Genomic DNA, 27,326 nt, shown 5'->3' with positions numbered 1-27,326 from the left:
ACTATTTCATATGATTATTTATACTTAAAACTGCCCTGTTTTCAGCACTGTATTACGAAGGGGTGGATCTTAGCCAAACACACCCTTCTCCTAAAGGGCATGAAGTTTCGGGGGCACAGCCCGGGAAGGCTGCACCTCCATGCCTTCCTAGGAAGGCTTTACAGAAAAGGGGGGAAACCCTACCTGAAGCGGTGTGTCACAAGGAAGGAAGGGGGGAACCCTACCAAACAGAAGATAACTCCAGTGGAGTCAGACCTCTGATGTACCGGGTCAGCAAAACGAGGGTCCCTTCAGGGCTAGGAATAAAGCCCCCAGTTGGAGTCGGGAGGACGAATCCCATTTTCAGCGGCGGGCTTTCCAGCAGGCACAAAACCTCATCTTTCAAATCCAGCAAAACTCCTCCTCAGCCCCATGAGCCACACGGGGGATTTCAAAGGCAGCATTTGACCCATGGTCTGGAACAGGAGTATTGCCCAACACAAAAACATTCAGTATTTAGCTGTTCCCTAAATCACAGAGTTTGGTTTCTTGGATTAAGTGTGGAACACAAGGAAATCCACCTTCTCGGCTGAACATGGCAGCCTGACATGAACTGGCCAAAGCTGGGCACTGCGACACGTTTTTTTATAGTTCAGCCGAATATTTTCGCTTATAATTAAACTTTTCAACATGTTTTAATGCAAATGTAACAGATTCTTTTCTCATGACCTGCTGGTTAAAGCCTCGTTTATAATAAATATTTGTAAGTGTCTATAAATACAATATTAATTGCTTAAAACGACACTTTAATGTGGCGCTACGTGTCCAAGGAACTCTGGACTACAAAATGTGGTCTCAGTTTGGGATTCATGAACTCGGAGGCAGTAATGGCAAGCAGTGAGAGTGCTATGAATAATCCTTGCGTCAAGAACCTTTAATAAGAGTTCAGTAAAAGTAGTAAGTAAAGAGGCTACACCAAGGGACAGTATTCCCCTACCTGTAAAGCCATAGAAATGAGTAATGACAGTGATCTGGATGGAGAATTGTACTTGGAGATTCATGGCTTTATATGTCCGTGGCTGGTAGAATTACAAGTCGGGATTCTGGTGACAACGAAAGGAGAAAGAAACCCTCTAAACCAAGAGATTAGCTAACACTCATTTGTTTTCTGTTCACAACGGTGAACCAACACCTTTTGAGGAAAACGGAACAGTTCAAGAATTAAGAGTCTGAATACAAGGGGCCCAGTGGCTTCCTGCTGACATCCCGTCAAACCTGCCCTATATTTTGTCACACCATGGAGCGGCAGGCACGTGCCAACCCCAGCGCAACTACAGTTTAAGCAGGGACTGAGTGAAACACTTGGTGGGTTCCTTGAAAGAAAAAGGAAACTCCAAACATTATTATTACTTCACTTAAATGTGTATATCATCAGTAGCGTTCAAAAGCACTCACCATTTGGCTAAACCCACTTCCCGTGTCACGAGAGCAGACAGTTGGTATTTCAAAAGTAGTTATTAATTGAAACCTATAAAATATAACTATCTAGGAAAAAGCTTCATGTGCAGACAAGAACATCATATCTCAATACCACTAGTTTTCATCAACAAAATATTCTGGAGGCCTTCACCTTACTATTTCACCTCTGGGCTGCTCAAAAGAATTAACCCTATGTACACTGTCTGCCAAAAAGAAACCAAAACCACATTTTCATTTCTTCTGTTCCATCTTAGTTGTAAGTGTTCGGCACAGGCTGTATCCTGGGTCAGAAAGAATTATGGCCACTCGATACTCCTGACAGCTGGAGGAAAGCACCGTGTTTGGACACAAATGGTCCACAATGCACCTGCAAAGGGTGCCAGTGTCAATTACCTGCAAGCCTCTCCAACAGCTTCTGACAGGGCAGCGAGGAAGGACCATATTTAATCTACTTAAACCTAGACCGGACAAAGCGCTAGAGAATATACTGTACAGGGGAAAAAAATCTGCACCGGCAAGGGCAGGGATGAGATGATCTAACGCAGAAGAACTTTCCCATCTCTGATTTTTATGATTCTCGGATCTATGTGCACAAGTAACAGGTCTGAGGAACAACTGTGAACACTTCTTTGGAGTTGTGATGAAGTTCACTGCACAGAAGGTGTACCTACAAACTGACGTTAGGACAAAACAATTAAAGAAAGAATTTTATTGCTCCTATTTGAGAGTCTGGAGGGGTGGGGGGAGTATTTCTGGAAAGGTTCTTCATCCTGAATTAATCTATTTACATATGACATCCTTGGTGGAATAAAATAGGAGAGAACCACACAAAAATCCCAATATTTGGGGTCATTATTTGGGGCCAAACTTTCCAAGCAGGCAGCCAAAATACAATCCATCATCACAACCCATTTGTCTTTAACAAACACATGAAGCCGCAGAGGGGCTTGCTCAGCAGCCTAGTGGAGCACCTGGGGAAGGATGCGAGTTACTGCATTGAAGTCAGTGCAACGACTCACATCTTTGTAAGGTGGTCACAGATCTAAGTAGCTTGTTGAACCAGTGGCCACATACGGCGGCATGGGATTTGCCAAAGTAAATGTGAAAGTTCACGAGATAAACTTGAGAATCTGACTGTTCAGTCATACTTTGCTTCACAGTGTAAGCCAGCCCTTGACTTCGGTGGGCCTTATACCTGAACACAGCCTGACAGCAGCTAAAATTTTGGCTAAACACTTCTTGAAGTCTATTGCGTTGCTGGAAGGCATGGCAATATTATACACAAGCTAGCAATTAGCTTTCGGGGTAACTAGGTCAGTTAATCGCCACTTACTGAGCAATATGATTTTGCACCACATATTTCTGCCTCGCAAAGCTATTACTAGTGACAAGAAACCACATCATTACGTGTGGTCATCTGCAAACCTCAAGGAAGATCTCTGGGAGGAGGAAGCTGCTGTTTAAAGAAGTCTCAATGAGCACATGCTGAGTAATTTCACCCCTTTCATGTACATCACGCCTGCTTTCTGCGGTCAAGAATTCTCTTCTTTACAGTATGCAAAAGGAGTTTGGTTAGTGGCTTGTGTTTGTTGAAGGGATGTGATTTGCATACAAATAGTTGATATTCTGAGGCACTCATATTTAATCAAACTGGGAAAATAAACCAGAGCAAGACACACTTAACTCTATTATCACCATCCCCTTCAGACATATAATGCTACGGTTTGCACACTGGAAGCAGGTAGGGCTCCCATGCCAGGGATGGAGGTGAGGACGCCTGGCTGCCCCCACTCCCTCCACCTCTTCTCCAAAAGCAGCACCAGGACTGCAGACCGGCACCGCTAGAGCGCAAGGTTGTTTCTCACAACACGATTTTCAGGGCAGCACGCACAGAGGGAGACCGGGTAACAGACACACGATTGAAACACCTGCCGCCCTCTCCTCGGTCCCACCGTGGGTGTACGTCAGGTACAAAAAAGTACAAAACCCCACCACATGACAGAGTGGAAATGTATTGCTACACTGAGACAAAACTTTAAAAGCCTATTAATTCTTCCCAATTACTTTGTGAAGTAAAAGAGCATTGGGATTGCCAGAACTGTTGGTGAAAATATTTTCGAATCGCAACAATAAGTGACACAAAGACAAACAAAAGGGAACTTCAATTTTGTGCCCTTCCTGACTCTTTCTTCATCTTCCTTAAGTATGAAATTTAGCTTTGAGATGATTCAGCATATGCAGAAAAAATATTTTAAAAATCCACTAGTTCTTAGCCTTAGTTATCTAATTTTATATAATGCTATTTTAATGTAAACTTTGTCAAGCTAGAGAAAGTATGTTTCAAGAACCAAACTGATTAGAAATTTCACACAGAATCCTCCTTTGCTATCTCCACTTGATATAAATTGTCTTTGTGATACTTCCCCTGAAACCCTGACTAGCTAAAGCAAACTGACTCTGACAGAAGGATTTTTGAAGCTGTTATTTTAATCTTTAGGTTTACATACCTGTCAGAGGATAGCACGTTCATAGCCTTTACTATTGTTCACAGATTCTTTTTTCTAAAGTCTACACATAGGTCTCAAGGGCTCTTGCTCCTCAAGGCAAATTACCTCTGAGTGTTTAGGTTCACCTCCAGCTCCATATTTTTTACTTTTCATATGCCTCTTTCTTTGTGGTTTTCTTCCTCTCTTTTCCTTATTTTCAACTCCTGACCAGGACCCCTAAAGGAAAGAAGAAAGACACTTAGATACCATGGTGATGGGTGACCTTATAAAAACACAGATAAATAGACAGGGGTATTGTAATGTTTCCTTCACACTGTTTGACTCTGCTACAGTTGGGTGAAAACATTTGTTCTACAAATAAAAGAAAACTTTTCAAACATTACTTTGGCCCCAGTCTTGTTCCCAGTGATGTAGCTGAGGATAGGACCCGTGTCCTCATGGGCCCGTCGCCTAGCCAAGAACTGGAGACAAAACTAGTTAATAGAGAGGGGTCAATTACAGCTGATTGATTGATTCTTCCATACAATAGATGATGTGGTGCAAAGATTAGGAGCTTTGATTTAGGCAAATTACTTGGGGTTTTCAAAACTATAACCCTACTACATACTCTCTCCAGACCTTGAGCACAGGGATATCTTATCATTATAATACATTTCAAAGGATTTTTAGTGCTTTAGTCAGCACTGTTTTGTGAGAGTCAAGAGTTTTCAGAAAACAAAGGAAAAACGCTAAGAATTTGTTTTAAAGAGGTTTTATACTATGTATAAAGTATGTTTAAAAGTTTACTAGTTTAAACTATGTTAAGCAAAGATGTTGAAGTTCAACACCAATTGTAATGATATAAGTAACTTCTGAATTAAGGCTGTAAGACAGTACAGGGACCATAAAGATTATTTAAAAACCCAAAGGTCATTTCTTTCAATTCTGCCAAGAAGCCTTTAAAAATCTTACATATACAAATAACAATGGGTGGTTTGCACAAATGACGATGATTTTTAGCAGGCAATCTTCCTCTTCCTTCTTTTAAAGACCCCATACAAATGAGCAAAACCTGTACAAGTCATTATTTGTCTGGGGCCAAGAACAGGACACCGCAGGTCTCAGGCTTTGGAAAATTCATCTGCATTGCCCACTCAGAGCCTGGAGAGGAAGGCACTGGGGCAGCCAGAACAGGGCACCAAGAGGCACAGTTTGTGACAGCCTAGAGAAGGCAAAAAGGAGGGCAGAAAAAGGCCCAAAAAAAAGAAAAAAAAGAAAAGAAAAGAAAAAAAAAGGTCAAGATAGAGGAGAAGTAGAAGCTGAAGGAAAAGGCCAAGCTCATTTTCTCTGAGAAAAATTCAGATGGTCTAATGCAAAGGGATTGCAGCAGGGCTATTCTGCAACGTCTGGAGGTAAGGAGATGAGCCAAGCAACAGCCTTGTGAAACAGAACTAGAAATTCAACCAGAGACAGCATTGATTTTTTTTTTTTATTTTTTTTTCCTCCTCCCCCTATCCCCCCGGCACAGAAGAAGATATATGTGTTTAGATCAACTCATGCCCTTATTGAGTCTTGAGCAGAGAAGGGCCTGACTCAAGCACTTTTCATGCAGTCTGCAGGATTCCTGTGCGCAGTCTGGGCAGATTACTGGGATAAATTAAGATCAAGCCTCTGCCCTTAACCTATAAGACAATTCACCCCCCATTGTATTAAGTGGGTTAAAAAAAACCCACACACAAAAAAAAACCAACAAAGAAAAAGAAAGATCCAACTGACTTGCAACAAATCTTTCTAACCGCTAGGTTAACACTGTATGTGATGTTTGTATGACAGATCATGACGGGAGGTGACAGACTTTCAGACCTTGGCTGAGAAGTAAGATCAGCTGGAAGTAGATGATTTCTGTCAATAGGTGAGCTTCACGCAGCCAAGAGAGTGATGACCTGAAGCTATGGAGAGATTTTTATTTCCTTCTATTATATCTCTGTCTGTATGTGTTCAGGTGTTGGGTTTTTTTTTTAATCCACAAAGTAGCAGAAATAGACAGCAGTGCTTAAAAGTGTGAATTATAAACACCTTTGATTTGCCAGAGAAGACGGAAAAACTGATTATGTGGAATTTGGACAGTGGAAAAGACAACGGCCCCAGACACGGCGTTCTTCCTGACCTAGCCCTGTCCTCATCTTTCATCTCATACACACTACACCGACCCCTGCCTCCGCTCCACGCACAGTGCCAGTCTCCACCGCCCATTTGTCAAACCCTCCAACAAGCACCTTCTGTGCCATGCCAGCCCCTCGGCACTGGATGAGTTGCCTGTAAAAATCCACAAGGTCAGTGGCTATCATCCTGCTTTACCCCTCCTTAAAAGCAACCCAGGATGCGACCCTTGGGCAGCACGGGGACACGGGCAGAGCAGCTGGGGTGCTAAGGTGGCTGCTGGGGCCACCAGCTGAGCTCTGCTGCCATCCCGTGGGGCTCCCCCCTTGCTCAGTGTCACCAGCGCACACATTGCATCGCTCTGTGAACAGCCCAGGCTGGCTGCGCGCTACCTTTGGGACGTTCCTCAGCTACACGCTTCCCTTTGCCCCAACAGGGCAATTCCTGATCTGTGCACTGGTGCAGAAGCAAAAAGTGAACCGGGGCCGGTACACTGCCCCACTGGCACCCTTGCTATCGTGCCACCACAGACTTGTCCTCTGGAGTCGGTTCCTCCCCCTCTTTTAGGCTGCCACCAGCCTGCTTTTCTCATGGCATCTTCTCAGCTCAACAAACGCGATTTCACCCCAATGAGCAGAGCACGGGAGAGGGGCCTACGCATAACGTCCACTATATGCAAAAACGAGCTTGTCCCCACAAATCCAGCGTATAGCCAATGACTCATCTGGAAGGCTTGGGCTCAACTGATGACACATAAAGACTAAACTGTATTAAGGTTAATGAACTTCAAGATGATGATTTATACTAAAGAGAACGTAACACTTTATGGCAGCTGAGACAATGTTCACTCCTTTTCATTACTTTCCTGAGGACGACCTGCATTAAAAAAAAAATAAAAATTGTCTGACACAAAGAGCTGTTGACAAGCATACAAAATGGAGCATAAATACTACCTACTACCCATAGCTACACCCAGGAGACCTTTGCAGAGTGTATGAATATCCCCTGCTCTTTATTCCCTGCAATAAGCAAAACGTGCTCTCTTAAGCCAGAAGTGCAACTGAACTTGTGGGAAGACACCCTTTGTGTACCTGTTGCCAAAGCCAGAATGTCAGCTTCTTCCACACATCAAATGTGCATCGTTGGTGCTGCTGACTATCCAGAAATACTGTTAAGCCTTCCAAAAAAAAGCGAGAGTTCAGAATTCCCTCTATAGATGCAACATGTTCCAAAAGCTAATTAATTGCTGCTGCTACTTAGTGAAGGGAAGAGCCAGGAGCCATGTGTTTGTGCTATTCATGTTTCTGATAGAAACATCTGATTTTGCTGTTCTTGATGAGAAAATGCTTCGGCAAGGGCATCAGAGCACTTTTCAGCGTGGCTGACAATACGGCTGCCTATCTGTTTGCTATTTTACCTGCTACCTGGTGAAACCCAGGCATACGTTCTGCGTGGAGCTACTCGAGCCCTGCCTGCCTGTACAGCCCTTTCTTAATGATTATATTTTGAATGCCTTCTCACACCTTTTTGTGTGTGTTTGAGAGGAGCATTAAAACAAATATGTCTTCTGTGGGGAATATATCTGCAGATACTGAATTGAAGGCTGCTCAAAAAAACCACATCAAACCCCCACCCACACAGATTGTACCTGTGTAAGAAATAAGCACAACAGAAACACGTGCCGCCAGACTTTCCCATCACGCACCCCACGGTCACAGCCCCCAAACACCAGTTCTGATCTGGTGCCACACCACTCCTCTGACATGAAAACTGCCTCCTTTTTCCTGGTTAGTGTTCAAGAACTGCAGCACTAATTCCTCCTGGTTGCAGTGCCAATAATTGTACTGGAACTAGTCCATGGAATGAAGTGAATCCCATCTATTTATTATTTTTTTTAAGCATCAAAATCCTAACATTGATCTTTTGAAATATCAGCCGGGGTTTCCAGAAGATGAATAGCTATCTTCAGGCAGTGTTGGTCCAGCAGATCTCTGACCTTTGGACTCGCTTCCCCCACAGCAGGGACAACCAAGGGCATCCACTAAGGGCAACAGCCGATGATTCAGGATGTCCTCTAGCAGTGATCTTACACTCTGTAAACAAATGACATTATTAACATGCCCAGTAGAGGCTTGGTTTTGGCTCGTCCTCTTTCTTATTTGAATTAATTTCCAAATAAGACCATTTATGACCTTTATCTGAAGCAGCATTATGCAAGCCAACACTTGCGCAGGCCAGCATCTGTATTCCAGGGTAGAAGACACCAGAAGCTAAAAGGAAGAAAGTGGGTTTCTGCTCCAAAACAAAGTGAAACCAGGAAATGCCTTTAGACAAATAAATCACAATTTCAAGTCAACTGCATTAAGGGAAGGGAGGAGTTTCCACGGCAGAGGAAGAGCCAGAAAAACTCTAGAGCTGGCTTACCCGGAGCAGGTTTCTACCCCTGCTGCTTCTGGTGACACCAAGATGCAAATGAAACAGCAGTTGTAACACAGGCTGGAAAGACGCTGCAGAGCTGACTCCAAACAGCAAGCGACTGTCACAAAAGTGACTGTCAGCTGAGTCAAGACTTGCAACATTTTTGGCTTGTTTGCACTGCTGCGATTCCCTTTTCCTCTGCCCAACAGTGAACCAGGACACAGGGAGACAAGGAAAACCATTCTGCACAGGACATCAACACCCCGGTCACCCCAAACTTTTCTAAAACACTGAACTGAATAACAAAAGCAATGGAACTGCAATACTAGATAAGGGCAGCAGTCCATTCCAGCAAGTCTCCTGAGGCCAGAACCAGGCTTCAAAGTGCAACTCTGCTGCCTGCAGTTATGGGCTATTTGTCCCTCTCAACCCCCCAACACCCAGCGACTGACGGCTGGATGCAGAGCTTTTCTAATGACCTTGACGTTGCTCTTCCTGCTGTAGCATGGACTACTGCTATAAATTTGGTTATCTCTCTCTAAAATTTGATTTGTTCTCAGTTGAACAGAAGCATAGAATTTCCCAGCTGAGTTACACATTACGGGAAAAAGTGTTCCCTTTTGGGTTTTTCAGCCTGCCATATTTCAGTTCGCTTGACTCTCCACTTGTTTTGTGCTGCCTTCACATCCCTTCTTACTTGCTCCATTCTGAGGAAAAAACATTTCATCCTTTTCCATGGACCATTAATTATTCTCTGTACTCTAACCAGAAACCACTGTAACTCCCCAGCATCCTCACGGAGCCGGAGCGTTCCCCATTACCTATAACAATGCAATCTGTGGGTCCCTGAAACTCTGATTTATGTATTTTTGTGTAACTTATTTCTTCCATACCGAACAGGGTCTCGTGTTAGTCGGACTCAGCATCACACAGTTCCTTTTCTCATCCCAATATCTGGATGCCCAACTAGATTCTAATGGAAAAGGCACGGTTTTCACAGGAAAAATCCCGTTCACTTTCTAAAAGGCCTCAGTGGTAGGTATTGCTCAGACACCTTGTCAACTAACCCTCTTTAAACAGAAATACTACAGTATTTCAAAGGCATTTATGGGATGTCTGAGCTTCCAAACGCTGTTGGAGCACATCCATAGGTGTTTTATTAGAACAGACACAGAATCTGGCAAGATCAAGCCCTGAATGGACAGAAACAGAAGCCCACAGATGGAATCACAGAATAATTATAAAATCTCAGTGAAAAAAAGTTGTTTTTTTTCCTGTGAGGACTTTTATTCTTAAGTATGAGAAAAAAAAAAACTTAGAAAATAGACACCTAGTAATAAACGATAAAAATTACCTTTTTCCCCACTTGACGCTGGCACTATCTGGCTCTTTGCTGATAGAGAGTTTTGCTCCACAGGAGAACAAAGGAATGTCTGGGGGAAAAAAAAAATTACCAGCAGTACGCTAAGGCAGTAAAAGGAAATACTGAAATTACAGCCTGTGTGTGATACTTTCTGCCCACATGTGTCACTGAAACAAACAGGACTCAAGTGATGATAAGACGCTTGTCCACAATGAATTGAATAGTAGGTGGAATAAAATAAATCCTTTGAGGTAGGACATAAACCATGGGAGGATCAGTTGAGAGTTAAGCAGATTTGTCCCCATGGCCAACGGCGGGAGGGGCAGAGCTCTGAAAGCCTCCGTCTGTGTCTGTGGCATCTGGTGCATGCTATACCCTTGGCTTTTCTGAGAGCACCTGCAGACCTTGTTGGTCTGGGGTGACGGTGCTCGGAGTTTCCCCGAAATCAGGCCAGAGGTGTTCCATGAGGGAACCCTGAATCACTGAATCAACTTCTGTAATGTTATTTTAACCAAAAGACAATGTGAGGGTGAGGTGTGTGCTTGGGGGTGGGGTGGGGGTGGGGGTGTGTGCAGGGAGGGGAAAGGGAGAGGAAAAAAAACCACCCATTTTTAACTAGAAGCCCTGTCTGTACCTTTTCACTTAGTGACTTAAATACACAGATGACTATAGTTGAGGGATATTAAATGTGAATCCTACACAGTACATTTTTAGGAGATATAAAAATCCAACATACTGTAAAATTTATAGCTTCCTCTCCCTCCCAAAAAAGGAAAAGAAAAAATCTATTGGTAGAACATATAAATTTTGCTGAGGCTCTAAAAGGTGTCATAAAACCTCCCTGCCACAGATACAGTTGGCGTTACAGTAGGTATTTCTATAACGCAGATTTGTAATAATTCGGGGTTTGTACATCGGGTGGTAATACTGCGGTGCTTTAGGCAATATGCCTATAATGTCCAACACAACAGAATGCCTGTTGGGTCTCATTTCGTGTATATAAATTATATATAATCTGAACAAACACGAATGGTGGGACCCATATATAAACAGTCTTAATATTTCAACACCTACGTTTCTTTATGAACCTGGGTGGTTAGAAAGGTGGTTGCAAACGATTATTTCTTTACCAAGTTCACATGGAGTAGTTTGCTCAGTTTAATAATAGTCTATCTTGTTCAGGCTGAACAAACTGGTCCCTGTGGGGGAAAAAAAAAAAAAAAAGGCGGGGGGGAGTAATAAATCAATAGCCCAGATGTAATCTTAGGTGTCTAGAATGCAGAGAGGGATTTTGGAGCATAATGGCACTGGTTGTCTATTGTCATTCAGACATGAGCTGCATCAGAAAAGGGCTTGTGGGAACCTGATAAGAGTTGGTCAAAAGTGGGCCATAAATCAAATGCAGGCAGTATTCTGCTGATTTCACACACAGGCTCACTGGGAGGAAAAAAAAAAAAAAGAAGAAAAAAAAAGAAAAAAGATAGAAAAGAAAAGGTGATGGATCTGCAATTTACTGCTTATCACATCTGCTAGAAGTTTCATAATACAAAAGCCTGACCTTCAATGAATAAACACCCTAGTTGACTACCTGTTTCTGCCTGGAAAATATGGCACTCGAGTCTCCTAGAGCTCAGAAATGCAGCTACGGAAATGATGTGACATCTTCAGGTTTAACAAGCTTCTTTTTGTTGCTAGCAGTTGAGTAGCTGTCACTTTAGTTAGTAGTAGCCACTTTAACTTCAGATGCACAGTGTTTATTGAAAGGAACTAGGTACTTATTCAAAGACACTAATAGCCTATGGGGAAAAAATAGTTCATAGCACAAGGATTATGGAAAGAGCAATGTGCATGGCTCTTTCAGTTACGTTTCTGTTCTGCTTCTGCCTAAAGAGAAAATAAAAACTAGCAGTGACAATACACTCAGAGAGAGGTGTCCATCCTGCAACACAGGTGCCTCTGCTGGGATCCTAGCCACATCAGCATCCACAGGTGACTGGTGCTACTCATTTACTTTGTAAAGGTCATTTGTCAATTTTAACCTTGATTCAGACTCATATTTCAAAGCTCTGGCAACAGCAATTTCTTTAAAATATTGCATATTCATTATTTCAAGACCAAACACTTTAAACTATTTTTCTTTCCAATTTTCACATAGATTGCTAGATCAATGCAATTATTATCTGATGTTTAATCTGTTTACAGCTATACCTTCCTAAGGACTTACTGTAGTTAATACCTATAGCTCAAATTAAGCTCCTGTAGGGACTGCATTACTGTATTGCAGGAAAGATCCTAATTATGTGAGTTGGCAAGCTACCCCTTAGCAACTCCACCAGCCTCACAGATGTTAGCCCATAGAAGATAAATCCATTCTCCACCCCTGCATCACATAAAGGGAAAAAGAGCATGAAATTAAAAGAAACCCCCAAAATTAACAGAAGCCTTTCCCAATGTGCTTGTACCTCATCTTGCCTGCACTGGTCCATCAGATGCCCAGACCCCTGGAGTAAAGGCTGTCTTGGTGGGAGACATTTTCTGCAGCACAGGGTCAATCACTGCTTGAGAACACCAAACCGAACACCAAAAAGATGGTGTAAACTAGTTTGAAATGTTTATTGCCTGGATCTTGTTATGGCAACTTTACTGTTCTCTGGAAGAAATCTGCCCTTGCAGGGGTTCAGCACCCAACCAGTCGGTGCACAGGTAAACACGGAAAGAGGGAGAAGTGGGGCAGCCGGTAGATCACTCCCGCGTAGACCCTTTGCAAGTTAAACTACCCCCCCCCCCCCCTCCAACCAGCACAGGGCATGCACAAGGCAGTCCCGGCACAGCTGCCCTGCCTCCCCCCCCACCCCCCCCACCCCAGCAGAAGGGACTTCGCTGCCCCCAGACCGCCCACCCAAACAAGCCTCACTTGGCCTTGCTCAGCAGCAGTGACTTTGGTACATTATCATGTCTAACAGCAGCTGTTAGTGAGAAGACAAGCAAGGTAGCAGCCTATTTAGAAACCATTCCTTGCAACCTGGAAGCAGAATTAATGAAAACATCTCGGATTTTGAACCTCGTGCAAGTTCTCTGCATGCTTGCTGGTCTACTTGCCACTGCTGTGCAGGCTTCGCTGTCGGAGAGGACAACAGTTATCAATCATGTCAGAGCACTTTAACAAGGCTAGCAAGCTACAAATACTTTGCAGAATTTATGTCACTGGGGAAGAGTCATTAATTTGGATTTCCAGCTTCCTGCTCAGGCAAAATTAAAAAACAAAATATTGAATATAGAGTCGTTTGATTTAACGCACACAAATAGGTAATTGAGTATGTATCTGCTGACCTTCCCTAAGAGGAAGGGCATAAATATTCCAGCTTGGTTTTACAAACCAAACAAACTCTTATAATAAGAAAAAAGCAATTTAATTATTTTATATATATATTTGTTCACCTTGGTTTGCTAGGAGAGAGATTGATTCCTTAGTTAAAAATTATGTTTGGAAGGGGGAAAGGACTTTAATTTGTATAAAGTGCATTCCGGGAATTAACATTCTCCCTGTTTGAAGGAGAAAAACCATACCATTAGATTTCATTGGTACTAAAAGAAAAAGGTTGTAGGGTTATTTTGCTTTGGGTTTTTTTTAATTATTATTTTTTGGGGGGTGGGAGGGGGTGTTAATCAAGGTTGCTGGGGGGGCGGGGAGGGAGGGCAGGGTGTTATACTTTGCAGTGCTTTACCATGCACGTGTGCAGCCTTGTTTGTCTTTGTGTTTTCCGTGTACGTGGATGCACATGAATAGGTCTACAGCTTTATTCTGATAGCCTAGCGGTAGCAATAGCAAGACTTTGCTAGTATCACTCTAACACTCCTAATTGCACATTAAAATTAGCAAATTGAGTCATTCTCTTCCATGCACAGACTGTAAATTACTAACCTTCACAAATGCAAAATATTACTTCCAAGCCTCTTAAGTCCTGTGTTATTCCGAACACAGACCTTCCCCAACAGCTTCCTCTCCTGTCTTCTGACATGGCCACCACTTCTCCCCCCCCCCGGTGTAGTATCTCAGCTGAATACTCTCAGGGCAACTCCACAGATTCCTTCATCCTTCTGAACCAGCTCCAGCACGGTTTGGTCCAGCTTGCTGCTGCTTCTACAAACCCTGCCTTCAGAAAGCTACCCGGTAAATTGCAGGGCCTCCTACACAGGGCTGCTCAAGGACTTCACCCGCTTCCAAGCCCTAGTAGTCAGAGGGACTGGCTGAAAAACTCCTTTCCCAAAACAACCAGGATATGCTAATTTCGGTAATTCCCTGGCAACTTCAGCTGGGCTCCCTTTTTTCCCCCCTGCTAGAACAAGATCTTGACTGCATTTTACTATTCAGCAGCTTGCACTGAATGAAAAGAAAATAAAAATCTACAAACCATATGGAGGAAACACGGATTAATCTGTGTAGGAAGCTCACGTTATGTGTACGTGCCTATTAGAAAAAGGCTGAATTAGAAACACTGCTTAGGCAAAACAGCTGACTCATGTTGCTGCAGACCGAATCGAGTCAAAAGTACTTTGGGGCTAATGGAAATATGTCGTTCTCCCAGTCCTAAGCCAAGAAATATTTATGTAATATCGCAAGCTTGTGTCCTGTATAAAAACCTCAGTTGAAAGTTAATTGCTCTGAATCTCTCTGAGGCTTTGGGTTGGCCCGGCAATCCTACCTTATAGAAATTCAACAGATGTCCCTATACGGAGCTCTCGGGGCTCACGCTATGCCCTTACATCTGAGAGTCCACTCAGAGGCAAAATAAGGGGAAAGAGTGATCAAGAGGTGGAACAACTGTGAAAGGCACAGCAGCTCACAAAAGGAAGCTTAAAGAGAGCTCTTCCCAGGAGGAAGGAAAGGATAATTAGAGTTTAGTGAGAGTCTTTCTCTTCCCTTTCAATGCAACTCATAAGGGATATGTGTTGATTATCAAATAAAAGAGGATAATGCATTGCTGAGAGACTGTACTGTGCAAATATTCATTTGAAAATGTTTACACTACAAATTTAGCTCATTTCCTGCATATCTATGCACAGATGGTAATTTCCTTGAATTCGAAACTGATTGAGAAGGGGGAGAAAATGCTCACAGATATGCTAGCAAACTCAAAGGGATCTCTACCTAGCAGCAGCCCAAACATTTTGTTTTCTGAATCCCGTCCCCTCCTTTTTCTCCAACTTTCATTCTGTAAAATGATAATCACCTTTGCACACTTCAAGGTTTATAATGGCCATGCAAAAATCCAAGCAATTACAAAATATTTGCTAGCAAAGAATGCTAAAGCAAATTTGATACATTAAGAAGTTACGAAAAATTGAACACTTTTCTTGTAATCCTAAGAATTAAAGCCTGCTTCTAATTATACATTATTTTAATTAGTTACAAATTCCAATGAAAGCCACCCAGCACACTCACACCTTCTATTTTTCTCCATATCATCTTGAGCCCCACATCACTGGAGAGATGTGCATGGGAAATGTAAACCGTTGGATACTTTTCCTAGCAAAGTCAGACACATACTGTAAACAGATTACTTTTACCCAGTTACTAATTTAAGACTAATTTGTTTATGTTTTAATTCTTCCATAATTTGTTCTTCCTGTAGAAGAAGTATGATCCAATCACGCAGTCAAGACCTATAGTCTAATACACAAACAAAAATGACAGAGGGGTCACAGTTGCTCCACCAGCCCCAAGTGCTATCCCCCTTTCTCCGTCCAAATTACTAGATTATTAAAAAAAAATAAAAATATTCTAACATTTAGTGTAAATAATAGATCTATTTTATGTCTGGACAACTGCTTCCTGAGAGTGCAGGTGCAGAACACACTTTCAAGCTCTTCTTCATGACAATAAGACTTTTGCAGAGGGTACTGAAGGTTATAACTACACAGAAGAAACATTACTCCAGAGGATGAGAATTTAGAGCTAACATCAGGGGAGTTGTCAACAACGTTGACAGTAAAGCTTAGTTCTGGTATATTTTAACTTCAATCATTCCGATTTCTTCCATGCCCATTAATAAAAAGTCAAGTGTATTGCAGAGCGCAGTAAGAATGGGTACCAGTGTGGTAGGCGAGGTCTTGTCATGGTCGGAAAAGGGTCTTTTCCCAGCTTTACCGAACTGTAATTTGCACTCTGCACTCCTTAAGTATCCCGTGCTCATTTCAGATCCTCCACTGAAAGCACATGGAAGTAAAATAATATTATTGCTGAGTTAGGACAAACAGCCTTACCAGCGGGACAGTGTGCTTTGGAGGTCTACACCATAATGCTTTGAAAGTCCTCTTGAAGACTTCAAGGAATAAAATTTGTGCAGAAAGACGTTACTTGAGGAGCAGCCCTCATTTCCACCATGTAAAACATTTCACAGCTTGTCTCATTATAGCATTTGTAAAAACACTGTCTGAGAGCAGTGGTGCATAAATGAATTATTTAAGTTTTGCAGCAAATCACCCTGATCTTGTGTGCAGTTTCTTAATGCACTTTAAGTGAGCCCTAGGAGGCAAATCACAGCAGACAAGGGGTGTAATGTAAACCAAGTTTTATTAGCCACAAAAAGCCACACTACAACATTTATTAAGTATCAAAGACAGTGCATTTAAATAAGTTTGATTTGGTAAATAATAGCCAACATTGTGTCTATCTTCCCCAGTTCCAAAGGCGCTTTTTCGTTTTGTTTTGTTTTGTTTACGAAGAAAATCAAAACCAAAAATAGCTGTTTATTTTCTTCTCAGTTCTGCTAATATAACGCGTCCTTTCTACTTTGGAAATAGCAATTTTCAACAAATTACCATGTGTCACAAACAGTCTGCAGCTCTCTAGCCTTAATACTTTGCAGAAAAGTAAAAGTGCATTAGTATGTTATCATTCACTCCTTATCAGTGCGAGCTCTGCGGTCCCTGCTGCCCTTAGCAGCCGGGAAGCACGCACCGCCCACAGCTCCCTGCCTTGCCCTCCACAAATGGGCCCCAAACACCCTCCTAATATTTTCCTATTTTAGGCAGCTGCCTCTTGTACTGCTAACACGGAGCAGACCTTCAAAACCCAAACTGTTTTTGCCAGAGCTCCATTTTCAATATGGTACGCAATTTAAAAGGCGGCTCAGCAAAGCCTTCTTCCCTACCTCTGCCCTCTTCCTGCCTCGTTAATTGAATCTCCAGAAAAACCTAAGCACTGCCTCACACGCCATACATTTATGACACAAATCATCTTTTATCTTTGGCCAAGGAGATAAGTCCAAGCCCAGACAGACAATAACAATAAAAAGAAATTAAATATACCAAAGTACTCAATGGGCAGACACTCACTGATAAATATTTAATGCTCTGATAGAGCAATTTGGGTATTTGTAAAATGCAGCTGGTTTTCCTTTGTGTGAGCATCTCCCTTGCTCTCTCCAGCTTTAGTCTGCTAGGAAAAAAAACAAATAATTGTTAACTTCTCCATGAATGCTGAATGAAGAGGTAGTGCTTAAAACTACCTATCCAAAGCCACACAGGCTTGTAGCACTAAAGTCCAAGTCCCCCATCCTTCCCATCGGAGGAACGAGCACAATTAGCGATTCAGGACTCCTCCATCACATGGGATATGATGGTGCTACAAAAACCAACAAACAAGCCACCCAAATGAGCCAAGAGTTGTCTTTGTTGCCCTGAAAAGTTACAGAAGCTCCCTGCTACTACTCGCTCTCCAGACTATTGAATCCCGGTCTCGTTTCTCAGAAATCACTGGTTTATTTTATTTTCTTCTACAATGCTGAGAAAGCGGCCAGCTGAAGATCTACTGCCCGAGGATGAGGGAAAAACCAGCAACGTTACGCACAGGGCCCTGATGAGCCCAGAGTCATGTGGTGACGCCGAATGTTCTAGATGGTGGGAGACAGAGCCTCCTCCACATGTGCAGAAATGTGCTCGTGCAAATAAAAGGCTTTTCTCTCTCAGTGGTTTAGTTGAGCATTTCTCGCTGATTGAAGTTCTGAGCTCCAGAGTCCACTAATATTTGCCATCCCAGCTCTTTCTGCCCTCACCATGGTTTAGCAGCAGAAACAACCATGCTGGTTCTTTGAACAGAAGTAGCAGAATTTAGCCTAAAATTCTGTATTTTTTTCCCCCACCCCCTTCCTCCTTCCTTTTCTTACTAGAAGAATCCATTACATTACTCTCCTTTTTCTGTGAAGGTCTTATGAGCTGCTGCATAAACAGGATAACCAGACTGATACTCTTAAACTGAAGAAAGCAATAACCTTTTTTTCTAACTGGAAACTTTCTACCATTTTTCTCTTTAGGTATTTACATTTTCCAAAGCAAAAGGGAAAAACTCTTTCCAATTTTTCAGTGACTTGCTTGTGGGGTTTTTTTTCCCCACCTTGCCTTTTTTTTTCTTTAAAGTGATCCAGTTGTGAAACAAGGTAACTCTTTTTTTCAGAAAATATTAACTATTTCTGTGTGACTGAATTGATTGTATCTGAACTGGGGTCACTAGACAAAGATTTAATAAAATTACGCAGTATGGAGTAAAAGTAGCAGATAAGTAGACCTCTGCAGCAGGATGCAACAGATGTTTCAGCAGAATGAGCAAGTTTCACTTACAGTCCAGATGTGTAATATATACAGAAAGAGGAATGGGAACCCAAAGGAAAAATGATGCCACTTATAGCTGTCCATGAAGAGATTATTTTCCTATAGAAAGGAGCAATCAAACAGTTGTCCAACTACTTAAAACAAGAGATGTTCATCTCTCAGCCATCCACATTTGAAGAGGTGCTGCTGAAACTGGCCTGGGAATCCAACAGCTTTACAGGGCTTTCCACTATAAAACAAGCTATTGCTTTCCATACCTCATTCCCACCAAAAAAACTACACTGAACCAACCACACCACTGCTGATGCATGGACACAACGGGTAAATACAGAAAATAACATTTTTCCCCATCTGGGTTTTCGATTCCTCTGCAGCTATATTCTTACTCGCTATGTTAAGAACTGCTCCTCCCAAATACAAGGGGTACAATATTTAATGCTCAAATATTAAATATTTCAAAGTTCAGAAGAAAAGTTCATTACCAAAGGAAAGTATAAACAAGGAGATGATAAAACGATCATCATAAAATATGGTAATAATCCCTTCAATGGTGTATCTTGCTGTTGTAATTAACTAGTAATACATTCCTCCCATGTTTCATAGAGAGTTTTACTGCCTTAATATATAACTGGAGCTCTTTAGCAGAATCAGCATAACTCAATCATCATTTTCCTTTTCCATCTAGCATGACCAAGATTCATATCTACACAGAAGTATTTTTAGCTCCTCTCTTACAAATCCATCATGCTTTGATCAGTTGTCAAGAGAATATTCATATTAGACCACCATATTCAAGACTTAACTGCTGTGCCGTTTTATCGCACATGCTTCCTCACAGGCAGCCCCGACAGCGCATCGAGGCAAGTCTGATAGTTAAGGCTGTGTCGTATCTTCTAAGCAACTATTAGACTGCACCGAAGCTGTGTTTTACACGCAATTTTACAAGCCTCTCCCTTGCTCCACTGTTGTTTGTAGAAAATCTGATAACTGGTATTGATTGACAGTTTTTTTTAAGTGAGCATGAGTAATCATGTCAGATTGAGTTACACTTTCTAAATATTACTAAAAATATTCTATTATCCTGATTATTGATCAGGGGAATGTGTTTGGTTTATAAATTTAAGTTTCTGCAACAGAGACTGTTCAGGAAGGCCCATCATCAGCAACTTCACAGCCCCTGGTCAAGAACGTCTTGAATGTTTTTGGGTCCCCCCTGCCAAAAGAAAATACATGTTACTTAACTCTTTAGGAAAATTTCATTTCTTCAAGTGCAAATCAGTTCCCAGTGAAATTCTTCTCAGGGAGAAAGGAAAGTCAGGTCTGGAAGGCTAAACTGCTCCAAGTCATGTTCCTAGTGATTTTAGTAGCCTTGATTTTCCAGCACTCAGCTGGAAGACATCTCGGCAGGCCCATAAGCAGAAAACTCTGGTAAGGTTTTGAAACCCAGCTCCTTTAAGATATTTTCATGTAAACTCCTAAAACTCAGAGCAGCAAAATTAACTACTCACAAGTGAAAATTACAGACAGACATCCTGCGAACTTGCTTAGTTTTACCACAAATGGTGCTGGGTAAGCGATGGTAAGATCTGGACTTGGCCTCAAAACTGGCTGCATTTTGTTATTACCCAAGCCCCAAAATCCATTATTGCGATGCTGGCCTTGCATAGGACTTGCTCATAAGGAACTTCATCTCCTTGCAGTACCCCAAATGAAATCTGTTTGGTCCTGTACATACTCGGTGATCCCTTTTGGTGCAGTCTTACACACATGCCAAAGTCAGAATTTTAGCCGTCTGCTGTTTCTGCAAGCGCAGGGAATACACACAGCACCCGTAGAGCACATCAGCTGACATTTGCAATTTTAAAACATGGCTTTCAGACAATTACAATTACTTGGAAGGAAATTCTTCAAATTGGGCTTTTTGTTTTAAATTCAGATTTGGTGGAGCTGGTGTTTTGATTTGGGGGGTTGTTGGGTTTGTGTTCAGAAAGATATTGAGGTGGAAGCCGGGAACTGTCCTGTGAACTGGCTGGATCACCACACCAAGTATAAATGAATGAGAACTGGGGCTACAGGCATCCCAAAATAAATGCACAGCTCTCCACATTATTTTGCTTTTCTCAAGCTTAAAAATATTCTTCCAACCACTTAACTGTTTCATGCTTTGAAATAAAAGCTTGAAATTTGTCAGCAGCTGCTCTGGCATTAGATAAATGCCTTTTGGTACTTCATAAAAAGTTACCTAAAGTTGGTCAACTTATAAGCCTTTAGGGAAGAATAATAAAATCAGTTCACACCTAATCAGAAAATATTTCTTTGACTTTAGCAGCTGAATTCTCTCCTGCCTGCATCTCCAGTGGGTCGGCTTCTGTCTGAAGCTGCAGAGACAAAGCAGGGCTTTCCTTAAAATTTCTTCTTCGGGTGCCAGCCAGGGAAGGGAGAAAAGGAAAATGTCTCCTGTGATCTCGAGGGTCTCCTCCTCACCGTTCCCATCGTACCAGCTACATACACTTCAACTTCTTCGCCAGTGAACAAGAGGCCCATAAATAACAGTCACTTTCTCTACATAATCCTGATTTATTCCTAGAGAGTCTATGTTGTACCCTGAATCCAGCCAGTATGGAAGAAATATTATGACTCTAAGAGAGGATCGCAGAGCAGACATGCTAGAAAGGCTAAATTAACTTCACCACATTGGCAAAGGTACCACATTTGATACAATTTTTGGCATCTAGCTTTAGAAATACTTTAAGATGGTGTAAAACACTATGTAACTGTGTAATTGCACATCTTTAAGAATATTCATTGAGTTTAATCAGACAGCACAATCCCCCCCCCCCCGCCCAAAAAAAAAAAAAAATTAATTGCCCTGGTATTCAACTTTCCATTTCAAAAGTTCTCACTCTCTAATCTCTGCTCTTATTTCAGAATTTATAATTTCTACTGACTTTGTGGGGGGAGGACTTATGTCAATGATGCATAGTCTGAAAATCCCACTGGCAATACAGTGAAGGGCTGTAGTGCTAGAAATATTACAAATGGAATATGATACTAACGTTGGCAATGCCAATACAATCTACTGCAGCTTATATTGCCATCCCATAAATATATTGTGGATAATGAAAACTGCCCGGTATAGGAAAGTGCTATTAAACAGTCTATTTTTGTCACTCAGTTTGCCCAAAGTAAACAAGGGGATTGTCAGCCCAGCTTAGTGCTTCATGAATCACTGCACTAATTTAAAAAAAAGTCCATGAAAACCTGGTACTACAAACACTTCTGAATGCACAAGTCCTCAAATTAATTTTTTTTAAGATAATTTTTCTCTTCATTAAAATAGATGACTTAAACTAAAATATTTTAAGGTATTTAAATTAATTTAATATTAAATACAAACATGCCAACATTTTCTCTCGTTTAGAAAAGGCAATTATCGACATAGGGATACACTCTGAAAAGTCCAAAAGTTGACTGGTAAGGCCATACATCTCCAATTCATACCCATCAATGTCTGAGAAACTGTATAGACCAAAACTTTTCATAATAAATTCAACACAATTTATATCCCTATAGTTGTATGGATTAACAGAGATCAGAAAGCGTTAATGTATAAATGCTTGCAGGCTTATTCAAATCCTTAAAAACCTAAGAGACAAGGCTCTAGTTCTTTTGCAAAGCAAAAAAAAAAGAGAAATCTTTCTGTTAAAAAACAGAAAAATCTTGTCAATGAGTTCACCACATTTCAGAAAAATCTCATCTAATGATTCCAAGTCCTTTTACAGAAACAGCATTTGGGGGTATTAGTAATTATTTCAGGAAAGAATTTAATGAATGGCCTTCATAAAAATGAAAGAGAACAACACACTTCCCCAATTATACAGCTCTTGCTGTTCTCGTTCTCTATCCTTTCCTTCAGTGGTGAGACATTTTTTCTCCCTTTTTTTATAAAGGTAGTATTTCAAAGAATAACTAGGGTAAGTATTGGGCTGGTTTACCTCCTGCTTTTGGAAGACTGCACAATGGCTTGTCTACACGTGCAGTCACCCACAGGTCTAGTCTTACTGGAAAGCTGGGCCGACGTGTAAAACCTGCTGCCCCATCCCCTTCCCCTGTGCGTTCCCTGACCTTTTTGAGCCACGCTGAAAATATGAGGACGACCGATAATTGCTGATCATTGGGGATTTTCCAAGCCTACAAGAAGAGGATGTACGGGAAGGCTGGAGTTAGTTTTTTTGAGTCTGGTTTGGTTTATTACATTTCTGTGAAGCTTAGTTCATTAATACGATTCTTCCTATAAAAGTTCCTCAAGTTACTTGTTCACAGCACTGTGTGCAGGAACAGAAAGGGGATTTTCTTTTACACATACTTTTTCTAGTAATACATAATTAGGCAATAACGATTAAACCTGCTGTTGTTGCTCTAAGTATTTTGACACCTCTATATCCCACATGCTAATTGTGACTAAATTACAGGTGCAAAAAAAATATATAATTCTGAATCACTTCTTTGGTGTGGCTTCACCTGGAACGAAGACAAAGCTGTCTTTGGACCAAGCAGCAAGTGTGACCTCATGATTTCCTGGGGTTGGGAACCCCTAGCCAGTCTTCGCTGTCAGCCACACCTATGTCAACTCATGCAATTCAAATTAAGTGAATCGAGTTATTCCAGATTTACATTACCAGAACTAAAAGGAGAAGATGGCCTTTCAATGACTTTTACAGGCTTCATTGGAACGTGGATTTGTCATGTTTACAGGAGTCTGATGTTTTCATGGCTAAAGAATAGGGACAATGAGGAACAAAAGGTATGTATGGGTAGTCACAGTCATATTTATGCTTCAGTTATGTGGGGGTATGTCTTTTTTTTTTTTTTTTTTTTTAATCCTTAACCTCATACTATAAACAGAAGTAAAACAGTGCAAGCCCCATTATACTCATGGTATTCAAGTCCTTGACCAGCAGGAAAATGGTGAAAAGTCCACATACACCTTGAAAAATTCCCTAAAATTCTGCAGGATGTGAACCCACGAGACCCAGGACACAGATGCACGCTGTCAATTTAAATGACTCTCAAGAAGACAATGCTAATAGTTCCTGGGCATATAAATATGCTTTCATTAGATTGCAAAAGATCAGGGTTGATAAAAGTGATCTCATTTTCTCCTTAAAGAAACTCCAAGTTTCCTTAAGAAAAATGAACTTCAGATTTTAACATCCACTGGAAAGCAGACTTTACAGGTGTGAGGGACAGGTAAAAAAAATGAGTGATTTAGTGTCACACACTCCAAATACAAGTCTGTAACCTCTGACTCCTTACAAGAAAGAAAAACAACTTTTCCCCAGCAGTGGTATCTCCCAAAACTATGCGTCTAGTAGCCCCTGCTTGTAATTAGACCGGAACCCAGGCAAGAAGTGACATGCAAAAGTGACAAAGCAAAAACGAAAACACACACACAAATCTTTTAGAGGAAAAGTTTCTCAAGGGAAGTTTTCCCTGTAGATTAAATTCAACACTTCGAGAAGTTTCAGCCTGTATCTTAACCAGAAGTCTTTTCAACCTTCATTTGCCTTCTTTGCTGTTTGGGAGAGCAGGATCTATCCTTACAAGAAACAGACTATGAGACAGGTCATGCTTACAATTAGCTTGCTAAGAATAAACGTTGGCTTGCTCAGAAGAGCTGCCCAATATACTGAAGTCCTTTGGATGGAGGTGAATTCCATCCCCAGCAAGTTTATTCCCTGTACTGAGTACTGGAGCCATATCAAATACAATTAGCTTCACTGTGAGTGAGTGGAGCTCATTATGACCAGACATTACTGGGGCCAAGGTCTTGGCTGAAATCAAAGAATAACGGGGGATTTATATGGTTATGGAGACCATCTATAGTTCCATTAGACAGGATTAAAAAAACCCACACACATTTTAAAGAACATAAATCTCCAGGTTTTAAAGCACAAGCCTTGAGAAGACAGGAAGAAAGTTTCCTTCTAAGTAGGTTATTCTGCAATGGTGGTGGGGAGAAAGGATTTCCCCGTCTGTAACCATAGACAAGTGCCTCATCTAACCAGCTGTGATGGTACCAGCCACCTCCGCAGGCTCTAAAGAGAAATGGACATCTCCAAAGAGCAACATATTCCCCACACAGGGCTGAATTGCCCAGCAGAGGTACTTCTTTCTCCTACTGATACAGGACGCACCCTAGACACGGGGTTTTAGTTCACCTAGCAGCAGGCAAGCTACATCCCACCACTGTGGGCTTTCTGGCTTCCTCAGTCCAAAGCACCTGACGTTTAACACTGCTGCCTCAACTGCTGTATTTGCGCATTAGGGCAGTTGCTCTCTTATCTCAACCAGACCTACACAACCTCCGGAGTTCAAAAAGCTCTTTTTTTTTTTTAGACAAGCAGTAAAAATAAATGAAGTGATCTCAGCAATAATTTGGATCAGTGTTAATACTGCAAACATATGAAAGTTACTGTCTTGGTTTGATGCTGAACCTAGACAAATTCAAAACCAAACAACATTTATTGTAAGTGATCAGGGTAAATAAGGAGTTCTGAAAAGTGTAGCAGGTCCTCAAAAATTGCATTCCCACTGCTGTTAGCTGCCGTTCTTAAGACTGAAATTTCAGGCTCATGCAAGTTGTTGGGCTTGTTCAAATAAATAATTGGCTGAGGCTCTTGTACCCCGTGCTAGGCAGCAAGTCAAACTAGACTATGATAATGGTACCTTCAGGGTTCACAGTCTCCAAGCTACCAGCTCACCAAATGCACAAAGCGGCTGAAATTCTCAATTGCTATCCCTGCTTCTTGCTCCCTCTTACAGAATTCACCCTGGAAGGATGCAAGTATGAGCAGAAGATGGGGCAAGAGGGAGAGAAGAAATAGGGTAAGAAATGGGGGGTATATACCCAGCTGACCCTTTGGTGTACTGCACGACGGGTAGATGCACACTCACAGAGAACTGTGGGGATGCCAAAAGGAAGGAGAGAGACTCCAAAGGGTCTCTCGGGTAAATCCATTCCCGAGTTTCACCACAGCAACTGTAGGGAGAGCGTGGCCTAATTCTTTCCACAGTCAATATGTGCACAGGTGTGCTAAAGCCAGAGATTTCTGCTGCACGACACCAGTGACACAGCCATAAAGAAAAAAAAAAGAAAGAAAAAAAAAAGGAAAGGAAAAATCAATAATAGCTGGACATTTGTTTAAACAAATGCATCATCCCATAAACAGTGCAGCAGCTTTCAAATGTAAACAAGAAAAGGTGAACTTTGTTCACATTATGTCTCCAGCTGTTTTGTGTTTCAAAACTGTGCACCACAGCTGGGCTGATGAGCTCTGAATCCTGGGAAAAGGGGAAATATTTAACCTAACTTAAACAGAAAGAAGCAAGCCTCAATGGTGAGAGATAACAGGTGGGAGTCATGCTCTGCTGCTGTGCCTGGAGGGTAAAATCTGGCATGCAGAGGTAGCTTCAGAACAAAAGTCGTCACAGCTGCTGTTTGCTGTTCTCCTCAAGTCCTTCCCTATTTATTCAGCATCACTGACAGCACCCTAGCAACATTAGTTTAAGTCACCGTCAATTGTTATAAAATTAGCTCGTGGTCCCGAAGCCAGGGCAAGACGTGGGTGACATTATCTGCACGTCTGAGCTTCTGTAGGTCTGCTGAGAGAATACATGGTTAAAATGTGAGTGTAAGTGTAAGTGTAAGCCTCACTCCCCTCCGCTAAAATATTGGGCTAGCTGCAGCGAAATCCAGGTTAGGCTCTTCCAATCCGCACACCTAAAAACCGCTCCCAGAATGAAAAAAGAAGCTTAAGAGCAATCCCTATTCATATGTGCAGGACAATAGTGTTAACCTGAATCATCTTTATTTATCTTAGCACGGGGAAAATTGCATGTAGATCCCCTGCCTCTTAGTTCTGTTGCTACTTTCTCTCTCTCTAGCCTGCTTTAATGTCAGGCTTTTAAGACTGCAGTAGTCCTCTGGGTCTTGAGCCACTTTCTTAGTCACTGAAGTCAAATCCAACATCAGCAGACTTACAAGAGATGTTAAAATTGGGTGCTCTGGCCCTCCCTCATACAGGTACAGCAGACCCCACCTCCTGTATCAGCAGCACACTACACTTCACATGCAAAGCCTTAATCCACTCCAATTCCAAGATATTTGCTGTTACAGATTTGCAACTACCAGACTACGACAACTACTTGAAAAATACATTTAAAGCACCACGGCCTCAGACTACCACTGAACCTGTTACTGTGTACCCTTCCTTTTCTATTTTTCATCATTGCTAAAAGCCCCTAGTGAATTTCAGACACATTCTCTTGACTGAGAAAGAAAACACAATAGTCCAAATCCAGCCTCCTTCCAAGCCACTGGCAAGAATCCAAGGGTTTGGGGGGGGGAAAAAAAAAAAGTGTGGGCAGCAATGTGTGGGCTCTTTTTAGTACGCAACATTCAGCAGGATTTATCTTTTTTCCTGGGGCCCTCTCAGGACCACCAATATGGATGCAGATGCCAGTTATTTAGCAACAAAGAGAGGCAAACAAGTATGAAAATTAGTAAGATGGCAGCTTGAGTGGCATATTAGAATCGCCTACTATGTTGTTTCCATTGCATAGCAGATTTGAAATATTCACATCAGTGCATGTACAAATCCCATCATAAGGACTGGGCTTTCAAACACAGATCTGTGGGGAGACTTTTGTACCCCTGGCACTATCAGAGGCCACATAAGAGGATGAAGTTACAGCCTGGACCAGAATTTAGCACAAAATCCCTCTTGTGCGACCCTTCCAGGGGCCCACAGGCAGCAGCCAGCTATGCA

The 27,326-nt window shown here is 41.8% G+C and overlaps 1 long non-coding RNA gene across 1 annotated transcript in view; it reads right to left on the bottom strand.

Moving 5' to 3' along the window:
* Positions 1–27,326, bottom strand: part of LOC130151608 (uncharacterized) — a 199,392-nt gene that overhangs the window by 51,690 nt on the left and 120,376 nt on the right. Inside the window, exon 4 of the long non-coding RNA XR_008822641.1 lies at positions 4,071–4,181. This is a non-coding gene — a long non-coding RNA (uncharacterized LOC130151608). The remainder of the gene's footprint in view (positions 1–4,070; positions 4,182–27,326) is intronic.

This window comes from Falco biarmicus, chromosome 6 (assembly GCF_023638135.1).
Source record: "Falco biarmicus isolate bFalBia1 chromosome 6, bFalBia1.pri, whole genome shotgun sequence".
Classification (NCBI taxonomy): domain Eukaryota; kingdom Metazoa; phylum Chordata; class Aves; order Falconiformes; family Falconidae; genus Falco; species Falco biarmicus.
This window is presented reverse-complemented; position numbering and strand designations above follow the sequence as displayed.